General features: G+C 32.1%; 1 pseudogene; it reads left to right on the top strand.

Moving 5' to 3' along the window:
- Positions 1–7,885: 7,885 nt before the first annotated feature.
- LOC111313174 (L-type lectin-domain containing receptor kinase IX.1 pseudogene) lies at positions 7,886–10,522 on the top strand (annotated as a pseudogene).
- The last annotated feature ends 1,491 nt before the right edge of the window (positions 10,523–12,013 follow it).

The raw sequence follows: 12,013 nt of genomic DNA, 5'->3' as shown, positions 1-12,013 counted from the left end.
AAAACCCTCTAATGTAGAGGGAAAAAACCACGGATCACTAAAAAAATCTTCATTATCAAATAATATATATATATATATATAAAGTTCTTCTCTAACTAAAACTAAAGTTAATCAACAATTAGAGAGACAATTGGAGAAATCTCACCAAATAGGTGACCCAACAAATTCACCTTGAACTTGTTCTTAGAGAGCTACAAACCCAATTTTCATTGTTCAGAATATAGAACTCTAAATCATAAACTTACTGACAAAGTTTCAGCTCAATCGGACCATGGATCAATTTTCATTCAACAAACTCTCCCTTCTCTTTTTTTCTCCCTATTTTTCCTGGTTTTTTTTTTCTTCTTAGTTTGTGACAACACCTTAAAATAGCTATACCTCTTTTTATTAAATAGCTAGGGTTCTATATAAAAAGAAAGACCAAGGCCCATGGCCTTTGATTTGTCCAAAACTAATTACATTGGGCTGGACCCCATTTTCCTAACAATCTCCCCTTCCAACCCTGTTAGGAGGAGATTCATCACCATAGCAATTTCATTTGGAACTTACCTTGGCCAAGGAATTCATTTCGATCAAATTACTACAAAGCTCAAATTTTTTCCTAGGAAGTATCTTAGTCAACATATCTGTTGCATTCTCATCTGTATGAACTTTCTTCAACAGCATCTGTTGTTCCTCAATCAATTAATGTAACTAGTGATATCTAACATTAATGTACTTTATTATAGCATGGTACATGGTATTCTTACTCAAATCTAAAGCACTCTAAGTATCACAAAACACTACATACTCTTTCTGATTTAACCCTAATTCAAGAAGAAAACATTTCATCCAAAGCATTTCTTTACCTGCTTTAGTTGTTCCAATATACTCAGCCTGTGTAGTTGACAAAGCAACACACTTCTGCAACTTAGACTACCAAGACATAGCTCCTCTTGCAAAAGTGAACAAATATCCTAAAGTAGATTTCCTACCATCAAGATCATATACCATGTCAGCATCAGTAAACCATTCTAGAATTGGTTGAGAAACTTCATAACTCAAGTACATTTTTTAAGTACCCCTAAAATATCTGAAAATCTATTTTATTGCTTCTCAGTGAACTTTTCTTAGATTAGAAAGAAATTTGCTCACTACACCAACTACATAAGCAATATCAAGCCGTGTACAAACCATAAGATATATTAAAAAACTAACTGTAAAAAAAATAAGGAATACTAGACATAGATAATTGCTCTTTTTTAGCACCAGATAAGATTTCTTACTCAGATGAAAATAGTTGGCAAGTAGACTGTTAACTAATTTAGCATGTTATATGTTGAATCTACTAAGCACCCGTTTAACATAATTTTCTTGTGATAATCATAGTTTTCCAGTTCTTTTATCCCGAATAATATCCATACTAAGAATCTATTTTGCTAAACCTAAATCATTTATGTTAAAGGACTTAGACAATTATTCTTTCAACCTACAAACCATACCAACATCTTGTCACATAATCAACATATCATTAACATATAATAAAAGAATAATGAAGTTACCATCAGAAAATTTTTTCACATACACACAAAGATTCGCTACCGTTCTTTTATAGCTATGGTTCACCATAAAACAATCAAACTTTTTATACCACTGTCGTGAAGTTTGTTTCAAGCCATACAAGCTTTTCTTCAGTTTACAAACTAAGTGCTTTTTCCTTTTCACTTTAAAACCCTCAGATTGATTCATATAAATGTCTTCCTGTAAGTCACCATGCAAGAATGCAATTTTAACATCAACTTACTTAAGCTCAAGATTCAAACTAGCTGCTAATCCTAGTACCACTTGAATGAAACTCATCAAAATCGAGACCTAATTTTTTAGAAAAACCTTTCACCACCAATCAAGATTTGTACCTCACTAGCTTGTCACCATCATTTTTCAACTTAAACATCCATTTATTTTTCAACAACCTCTTCCCTTTTAAAAGTTTAACAAGATTATAAGCACCATTTTTTCGCAATGACTCAGTCTCTTCTTTCATTACTTTTAACTAGTGTTCTCTATTCGGAGTAGCCTATACATATTAGAAACTCTTTAGCTCCTTCTCACTGATAACTAAAATAAAATCTGAACTTGGATACCTAGTAGATAGCCTATGCTCTCTAGTAGATGTCCCAAGCTAAAACTCTACATTATCTGATGTCGAAGATAGCTCTCCCTACTTAAAACTCTAAGGTGGAGAGGATTGCTCCCCTGCTCAAAACTAATTGCATCTGACTCATCATTAATTGTGGTCGACTCATTCATATCTTCAAGTTTTATTTCTTGCTCATTTCTACCATCAGTGGCTCTTTCCTACCAAAACCAACCCTACCAAGACTACAATTGCCTAAAGGCACCAACACCCTCTCCTAAACACACAATAGTCAACCATAACTAAAACCCTTGTCATCTTCCAACTATCTAAACAAATCGAAAACACTAGGGAATTTTGCAAAATTTTTTTAAACTGAATCTTCCTCAAAACCATAGCAAAACAGTACCTAAAAGCCATCCTTTATATCAAACACATCCCTTTGATTTGGGGAGAAGCAACACTGCATAAACTCAAAAAAAAAAAGCAACGATAGCAAAAAAATAATAATAAAAAGGGCATTTTGGTGTAAAAATGCTTTTGGGCTAAAGAGTTTGCAAAAGTTTCAGATCTTGAGGCATGGTGAGTGAAAGAGTAAGGAAGTTTTTCTTTAAAAGGCAACCTCTGTTGTTGACAAAAATGGTGGCTAACAAAGAGCTGTTTAGGTGGTAGCTGTGAGAGGCTTAGATCGATAAAAATCTAAAATGAAAAAAAAGAGGTTTCAACCAAAAGAAGGAAAAGGTAGGCGTAACTAAGAGAAAAAATTGGGAAAAAAGAAAAAAAAAAGAGAAAAAAGGGTAAGCTATTTAGTAATGGCGCCTACAGTGGTGGCGCAATGGTAAGCCCATCGATGTCTGGGGTTTGAGGAAGAGAAGGTTTGGCTTCTAGTTTTTTTTTTTAGGAAGGAATTATTTTTAAAAAAAATAGAGAAGTTGGAATGAAGAAAACTTGAGTTTCTATAAAAAAAATTTACAGAAAAAGAAATGGATCTAGTTGACCCGATCCGTACCCATTTCACACCTAAACCAACTTGTTTACTACTAGAGGCAATGCATATCAATTCCTGAAGAGCCCAACAAACTTGAATCACTTTGATATTTGGTTGATTTTGGGTTCAAACCTAAAGAAAACCCAATTTGGTGCATCCTCTACCCCTTTTTTATCTTGTTATTTTATTGTACATATTTATTTTCCTTATGCTTTTTGACAATAAGTCTTTTATGGATTAATGAAGTTGAAAAAAAAATGAAAAATGAAATGAATGAAAAATGATAATAGTTTCTTAATAAATAATAATAATAATAATAATAATAATTTTAAATTCAAAAATAATCAAAAAATAATTTACATTAAAGTGATTATTTTTTGAAATAAAAAAAATAATAATTTTAAAAAAATGATTTGAGAGACCTTATCTTGATGTTGGAAGGAATTCAAAATCATATTTTAAAAATTTAATTCTACCTAAATGTTGGAGAATTAAAAATTAAAAATAAAATAAATTTCGTTCACAAACCAAAAAATTATAAATAAAATTTCTTTCACTTTTAATTTTTTTTTAAAAAAGGAAATGAAAAGAAATAAGTAAATAGGAATAAAATATGTAAAAAATTGATTAAATTGGTTGTTCTAATTCTTATCTTTCATTGGCATAATTTATTTGTTTCATATTGCATTAGTATAAAACTATTAAGGAAAAAAAAGGAATTATGAAAATCAAATTTAATATAAAAGTCCACCTAAATGTTGGAAATGATTAAAAAAGTTTGCGTTAACGACAATTTCGTTTTTTCTCATAGAAAAAAAAACCCTAAAATCCTAAAAAACCTAAACTCCAAAACTTTAAAATCCTCGATACCTTAAAAACCCTTAAAACCCTAAAACCCTAAAATCTCAAAATCTTAAAAAACCATAGAAATCCTAAACCCCAAAAACGAAACCTCAAACTCTAAAAGCTAGCCAAACCCTAAATATAACTCACACCTAAATTGCCTAGATCCTAAAACGAAACCTTAGACTCTGAAAGCTCACTAGCTAAATCCTAAAACTATCCTAAAATTTTAACGATTCATATGAAAATCTCATATGAAATAATCTATTCCTAAATACTGCCTAAAAAATAGTGTACTTAAGAAATTTTATTTCACCAAGCTTTTTGTGTAATTCTTTAATCCAATAATAATCAGATTAAATAAAAAAAATAAAAAAAAAAAGATCTTTAATATAAATAGTCACTTCTAAATTTTGCCTAGAAGTTTGAGAGTCCAAGTGATTTTATTATATTTAAAAACTCAATTTCAAAATTGCATTTTATCATCATACATATCATCCATTGGCATATATGCATCTATTTATTATTACTTGTATTTATTTCATATATTTATGCCTTTTACTGTTGTGTTTTAGTTAATTGTAGTATCATCTTCTTTTTTTTTTTGCATAAAATATTTTTTATGAAAAGTATTATTCAAAAAATAGATTTTTAAATAAAAATAAATTAACATTCTAAGAAAAATAATTTTTGATATTCTGCCTAAATGTTGAATAGTCACCAAAAATTATTATTCACAAATAATGTTATTTTTATTTTAAGGAATGTTGTGATAAATCTTAAATGAAAAGAGTTATCTATAAATTTTACCCAAAAGTTAGAGAACTTAAAAATTTTCTTAATATTCTTAAATAAAATTTTTTTATAAAATTATATTTTTTTTCATAAGTGAAAGAAATTATTATTAATTTTAAATTAAAATCATTTTTATCCAAAATAAAAATAACACATAATTAATTTGTACTATTTTTAAATAGACGTTGTGAATTTGCTAATTCTTTTCCACACGTAATCAAACTTTCAAATTCAAGTTCATTTTCATATATTAAAAATTATCTTTTTGACAAACTTTAAATTTATTTTATTATTTTATAAAAAAGATAAAAATTTTAAATAACTAATTATACTTAACAAAAAAAATTAATGACAATTTTTTTGTTTTTTTTTTATTTTAAAATTTTTTCAACGTCTCAAAACAATTATGATAGTTTGAATCATGCTATTTTATCTTTGTGCCTAAAAAGAAAAAGGGAAATTAAAGGCTGCTTTCCGTCTTCACACTTAACAGCCCAACCATGCGAATTCGATGCAACCAAGGCCGTGTTAGCCACTTCGACGGAAAATTGAAGTCAATCATGGAACCTTCCTGGAGATGTATTTACACGGAGCTGTGGGGCTCAGTTGACACTTTTTGTTTTTTCCAAGCAGTTGACACCTTTAACAACTTATCCAACACCCGACTCGCCCATTAAAATTTATTTAGACCTATTATTATTATTATACTATTTTATTTTAATATTTTAAATATATTTTAAAATTAAATAAAATTGTATTTTATTATTAATAAAATATATTTTAAGATATTTTATTATTAATATCTTGCCCAATGCTCAACGTAAGTGTAATTTAGCCCGTAAACCCAGCAAGCTGTCTGATCAATAGAGATATCTAATTGAATTCATCAAGGAAATGGAACAAATGTGTTCAGCTGTCTTCTTAGTTCTTATTGGATGCATATAAGAAATAGAACCCCAAAATTCACGGCATGCAGCAGCGTGAAAAACGTTGTTGAAGTAGAATTCTTTGACATCGCTATCCGTAAAACTAGCCGGGTTACCCTTTTAATGAGATTATCAATAAAAGCTGTGTAAAGCCAGCCTTGTATTGATTATTCCTGAAGTGATATTTGTGTCATGTTAAGCACTTCAAGAAAAAGTAAGCAAGGTACTTTAATCTTAAGACATAAAAAAAAAAATCATTTGAGTATAAAAATGTTGATGTTGTATATCTTAACAAGTCGGTTTTGAGGAAAAAAGATAATAACTACATAATAAGTGGTATCAAAATAGGCTCTGAACCATTGGACTCATGCCAAGTATTTTAAGGAAAGTAAGCATGGTAATCAACTTTGTAACAAAAATATTACGAGATTAAATAAGAGAAAATGTCACATCAAATATTTTAAAAAAAAATAAATAAAATACTTCAATCTCACATCAAACATAAAATGAGAATAATTGGGATATAAAAATGTTGACTATACACATCATGATGAACTAATTTTGAAGAGAGAGGATAAAAACCATAGAGACTTCCGCTAGCTTAGATGATCCAAGTTACTTGACTGTACCTCTGCCATAGATAATGTTCCTCTCTCTAAAAGTCTCTCTTATTTTCTCTCTCATGTTTTACAAGTTTAAAAAATATTCTTTGTTTTTATTTCTTGTTTGTTAGCTTCAGTTCTTTGTTAGCTTGAAATTATTTTTAGTTTTTTTTAACTACTTTGTTTGCCTGAAGATATTTCTTCTTTGCTTCTGTTCTTTCTTCTAATTTCTGTATTTTAATTGTACTATGAAAGATTAAGGTGCAGTTTATTGAAGAATTCGATTTATTGACTCTTATTAATCTGTTTTTTCTTTATTAGAACCCTATGCTATTGAGGAAGAATAAGTTTCAAAAACTTCTAATTAGAACTTTTTTTGTTGTTAATTACGTGAGAACTTGAATTTAATCGAGTTTCAGCGAGAATGATTTATCTTCTTCGAGTAAGGTTCAGACAGCCAGGTTAAAAAAATTATTCAAATACTTTCATCAAGCTCCTGTCTCTGTCAGTACGTTCTGGCCTGATTAGTCATCTCATACAAAAAGTAATTGTTGCGGCCCCGCTTTTCATACTGAATTTTTTTTAACATTTCTCTTTTTTAATACAAGACAAGATCAAGGCTTTATTCGGTCAAATTTTTAATGAAAAGATGAATTATCATCGGCCGGATTCATATGTTGACGTTGAAACATATCAATGCTTAGTGGTTTTCTAGGAAAATGTAGTTGATTTTGACGTAGTGAAATTTTGATGGATTGTTCCAAAAAATAATGGATTTGAGTGCATATACGTGATGGTTTATGTTCAATGAAATTTGGACAGTCAAAGATGAAACAAAGAAACAAATTACAAACAAATAACATAGACAAATATAAATTTCTAATTAATTATTACACTTTTCGTTTCAAATTATTTTAGGTTTTTTTTACTTTTACAAAGCTTAAAAAAATTAACTTTGACGTATTTAATATTTAATATTTATTTTTAAAAATTGACGTTTCATGGTTTTTAGTATCAAAAAATTAAAAAAAAATCATGAAAAATAATTTTAAAATATATAAAAAAAGTTTTAATTTTTTTTTAAAGATAACATTGTTTTGAAACATTAAAAAAATGCATGAACAAAAATAATGTGATTAAGGGGGTAAAAATACATAAAAGATTAAAATGGATTTTGTTTCTCAATTATGTTTTCACTTTCACTCACATACCATTATTTCGTTTTCTGGCTTTTGATATTATGTGGTTGCTCTTAGATCATCTGTTTTTTCTGTATGTGAACGCCTATTGAACTTTTTTATTTTGAAGAAGAAAGCCCATTGAAGTTAATCATTAAACAATTAACCCCCTCTCAAGATTTTTAAATGAAATTCCAAAATCTAACTATTGATATATCTTTTGAGAACAGTTTATACAACTTGTTTTATCTCTTAATGAATTAAATACACTTCAGTCCTAATCTTAGTTTTAATAAAAAATACAGCAAACAAGTCCTTAATTAGAACAAATGACTATTTATATACTCTTATGCATCCAACTAATCTGAAAGATGCTTTTGTATTAAAAAAAAAAAAAAAAAGAACAAAAAACTTGGAAGCATTTTGTTGACATACAGGAAGAGAAAAGATGTAATTTGTTGAAAGCTTAAATTGTAAAGTTAAAATTTTAAACCTTTTAGAAGTCAAAGTTTACACATTTCCACACTTCAAATCAAAATGTACGCAAATAATGCAATGTTTAGTGGCTAGAGACACGCTTATATATATCCATGCAAGAATTACTGCGAAGCTAACACCTTGAAACTAGCTAGAAGCTAACATTTCTTTGCCCCCAATATGGCAAACTACAGCTTTCACGCTCATCATTTTCATTATTTCCAATACGTTTTCATCTTCTTTCATGTCCTTCCTTCATTAAATGCACTAATTTTCAACTATCCTAATTTCTCAGACGCTAACCTGAGGTTGAATTTAAGTGGTGATGCTGAAATCGTTCGTGGAAAAGTAGCCCTCACCAATTGTCTAGCCGATGAAGATAGTCTTAATTTTAGTGTTGGTCATGCTATATATCCTAAAGAAATGCGTTTGTGGGATCATGTCACAGGTAAGGCAGCAGATTTTGTTACTAATTTCTCCTTCAAGATGTGGTCACTCAATCAGCAAGATGGAGGCGATGGTTTTGCGTTCTTCATTGCGCCTAATGGCTCAAGCATTTCAGATGATGTTCACGATGGATGTATGGGACTAATTAGCAACTGTTCCAATTTCAACACATCAAAAATGGTTGCTGTTGAGTTTGATACTAATCCGAATAAGTGGGATCCTATTAGTAACGCTCATGTTGGTATTAATATCAACTCCATCACATCAGCAGCCAGTTTGAATTGGGATACAAGCATGAAAAACGGAAGCAAAGGAAAGGTAAGGATCACTTATGATTCTCAAACAAGCAATTTAAGTGTGTTTCTGACTTTCCATGAAAGCCCGAATTTTATAAAAGGAAAGAATTCTAGTATTTCATATCAAGTCAATCTATCAGAAGTCCTACCAGAAAAGGTCACCATTGGATTCTCATCTGCATCTAGTAGTCTCACTGAGGTGCACTATATTCTTTCATGGGAATTCAATTCCACAGATTTGTCATCATCAAATAACCGAGGAGTACAACATGTTGGACTAATAGTAGCAGGTGTAGTTGGTGGATTTTTTGTTGTTGTTGGTATAATTTTAATATCGGTATTCTCTATGAGGAAAATAACTCAAAGGGAGAAAAAAGAGGATTTCGAACAAGACGATTCCATTGACCATGAATTCGAAAACGAAAGCGGGCCAAGGAGGTTCTCTTATTTTGAATTGGTTCAAGCTACAGATAACTTTGCGGACGAAAGGAAACTAGGTGAAGGAGGGTTTGGCGCAGTATATAGAGGCTTCCTGCCTGTTCTGAATCTAAGCATTGCGGTTAAAAGAGTATCTAAAATATCAAACCAAGGAAGAAAGGAGTATATATCAGAGGTTAAAATCATTAGTAAATTGAGACATAAGAATCTAGTACAACTAATTGGCTGGTGTCACAAAAAGGGTGAGTTCCTTCTAGTATACGAGCTCATGCGCCATGGCAGCTTGGATTCTCATCTTTTCAGAGGTCAAAATCTGCTTTCATGGCCACTGAGGTACAAGATAGCCCTTGGTTTGGCATCGGCATTGCTTTATCTTCACGAAGAATTAGAACAATGTGTAGTACATAGAGATATCAAATCAAGTAATGTCATGTTGGATTCAAATTTCAATGCCAAGTTGGGGGATTTCGGTTTGGCGAGGTTTATGAATCAGGAATCAGGACTTGAGATAACAGGGTTGGCTGGAACGCTTGGCTACATGGCACCAGAATATATTAGCACAGGACAAGTCGGTAAAAGATCAGATGTCTTTAGTTTTGGTGTCGTTGCATTAGAAATTGCAAGTGGGAGGAGATCCATAGAGACAAAAAGGAAAGAGGGTCATATTTCGCTGACGGCTCAGGTATGGAACTTATATGAAAATGGAAGACTTCTTGAAGTTGCTGATGAGAAATTATGCATGGAATTTGACATGGAACAGATGATGCGCTTGTTGATTGTTGGATTGTGGTGTGCTCACCCGACTCACAATCTTAGACCATCGATAAGGCAAGCCTTACAAGTTCTTAATTTTGAGGCACCATTTCCAAATCTTTGCAAAGGGATTTCAGCTCTCTCCTCTGATATACCCATCTCTCCATCTAGTTCATTCAAGCCAGTGATCTCCAATTCTGTTGTTTTTATTGGTCGATAGGTGACTCTCATGCTATAGGGATCTTCAAATTTCTCTTCTTTTCTTTTCTTTTTTTTCTTTCTTTTTTGTATGCTAGGAAATTAATTATTGATAATGCAGCCTTTTAATGATGCCCATCGGTGTTGTTTGATCTAGTCTTTTTTCTTTTCAATTAGCCTGCTGATTTGTTATGCTGCTTTTGTTATTTTTTATGAGATAAATGATACTCTCTTTTGTAATTACAAATTTACAACAAATCCTGTACACATTTGAGAAGTTCGAATTTCACTTGAGTCCTGAGAATCTGAAATTGTGTTTTTCTATGTTTACATAGAACAAAGAGGAAAAGTAAACGCTTTGCGGCAAATATAAGTGTTGCTTTCCTCGTCACACTTGCGCAGTGCAACCATGCAGGTTTAATCAAGGAACTATTAGCAAATTTGACAGAAAATATAAAGGCTGCTTTCCTGTTCACACATTGAACCCTGTTGGAGCTGTACCCTACAAGATATTGTCAACTGGGCTATTCTCATGTCAGTGACAGCGAAAGAATGGCTTTGAAAATTTTCTAAGATTGAGCGGAGGAAACTGGGTGGGGTGAGGGGTGAGGGGTGAGGGGTGAGGAGTCTACTTTAGCCGCAACCCGCAAGAAGCACAGCGTTGGTACATGTTTGCATAATTCAAAATGTTGTGACTAATGACTTGTGTCCAAGTTAAATGTCAATATATGGAACAAAACAAACAATAAGGAAAGAAAGTAACAAGCATCCAACAAGAACACAAAATATTATGTGGTTCCGTTTCTGAATCCGACCTCCATAGAGGCAGAAAACATCAAACAAAAAGAAAGAAAATAGAACATATTGTTATGAGCTTACGCTTGTGTGCTTGGTTGATGAGAAAAGATGCAAAGTTTACTTGGAGCTAAATGGGTTGGATGCCTGAAGAATGCATGACAAATCTACCAACCCAGAGAGAAAAAGTAGTAAACCTGCATGGTTGCACTTGCGCAGTGCAACCATGCAGGTTTAATCAAGGAACTACTAGCAAATTTGACAGAAAATATAAAGGCTGCTTTCCTGTTCACACATTGAACCCTGTTGGAGCTGTACCCTACAAGAAATTGCCAACTGAGCTATTCTCATGTCAGTGACAGCGAAAGAATGGCTTTCAGAATTTTCTAAGATTGAGCGGAGGAAACTGGGTGGGGTGAGGGTTGAGGAGTCTACTTTAGCCGCAACCCGCAAGAAGCACAGCGTTGGTACACGTTTGCATAATTCAAAATGTTGTGACTAATGACTTGTGTCCAAGTTAAAAGTCAATATATGGAACAAAACAAACAATAAGGAAAGAAAGTAACAAGCATCCAACAAGAACACATAATATTATGAGGTTCCGTTTTTGAAGCCGACCTCCATAGAGGCAGAAAACATCAAACAAAAAGAAAGAAAATAGAACATATTGTTATGAGCTTACGCTTGTGTGCTTGGTTGATGAGAAAAGATGCAAAGTTTACTTGGAGCTAAATGGGTTGGATGCCTGAAGCAAGCATGACAAATCTACCAACCCAGAGAGAAAAAGGATTAAACCTGCATGGTTGCACTTGTTGGATGCCTGAAGAAAGCATAACAAATCTACCAACCCAGAGAGAAAAAGTATTAAACCTGCATGGTTGCACTTGCGCAGTGCAACCATGCAGGTTTAATCAAGGAACTATTAGCAAATTTGACAGAAAATATAAAGGCTGCTTTCCTGTTCACACATTGAACCCTGTTGGAGCTGTACCCTACAAGAAATTGTCAACTGAGCTATTCTCATGTCAGTGACAGCGAAAGAATGGCTTTGAGAATTTTCTAAGATTGAGCGGAGGAAACTGGGTGGGGTGAGGGGTGAGGGGTGAGGAGTCTACTTTAGCCGCAACCCGCAAGAAGCACAGCGTTGGTACATGTTTGCAT

Source organism: Durio zibethinus, chromosome 23, assembly GCF_047325235.1.
Source record: "Durio zibethinus cultivar Kanyao isolate XHJ-2024 chromosome 23, ASM4732523v1, whole genome shotgun sequence".
NCBI lineage: Eukaryota > Viridiplantae > Streptophyta > Magnoliopsida > Malvales > Malvaceae > Durio > Durio zibethinus.
The sequence above is the reverse complement of the archived record's forward strand: the minus strand, read 5'-3'. Positions and strand labels throughout refer to the sequence as shown.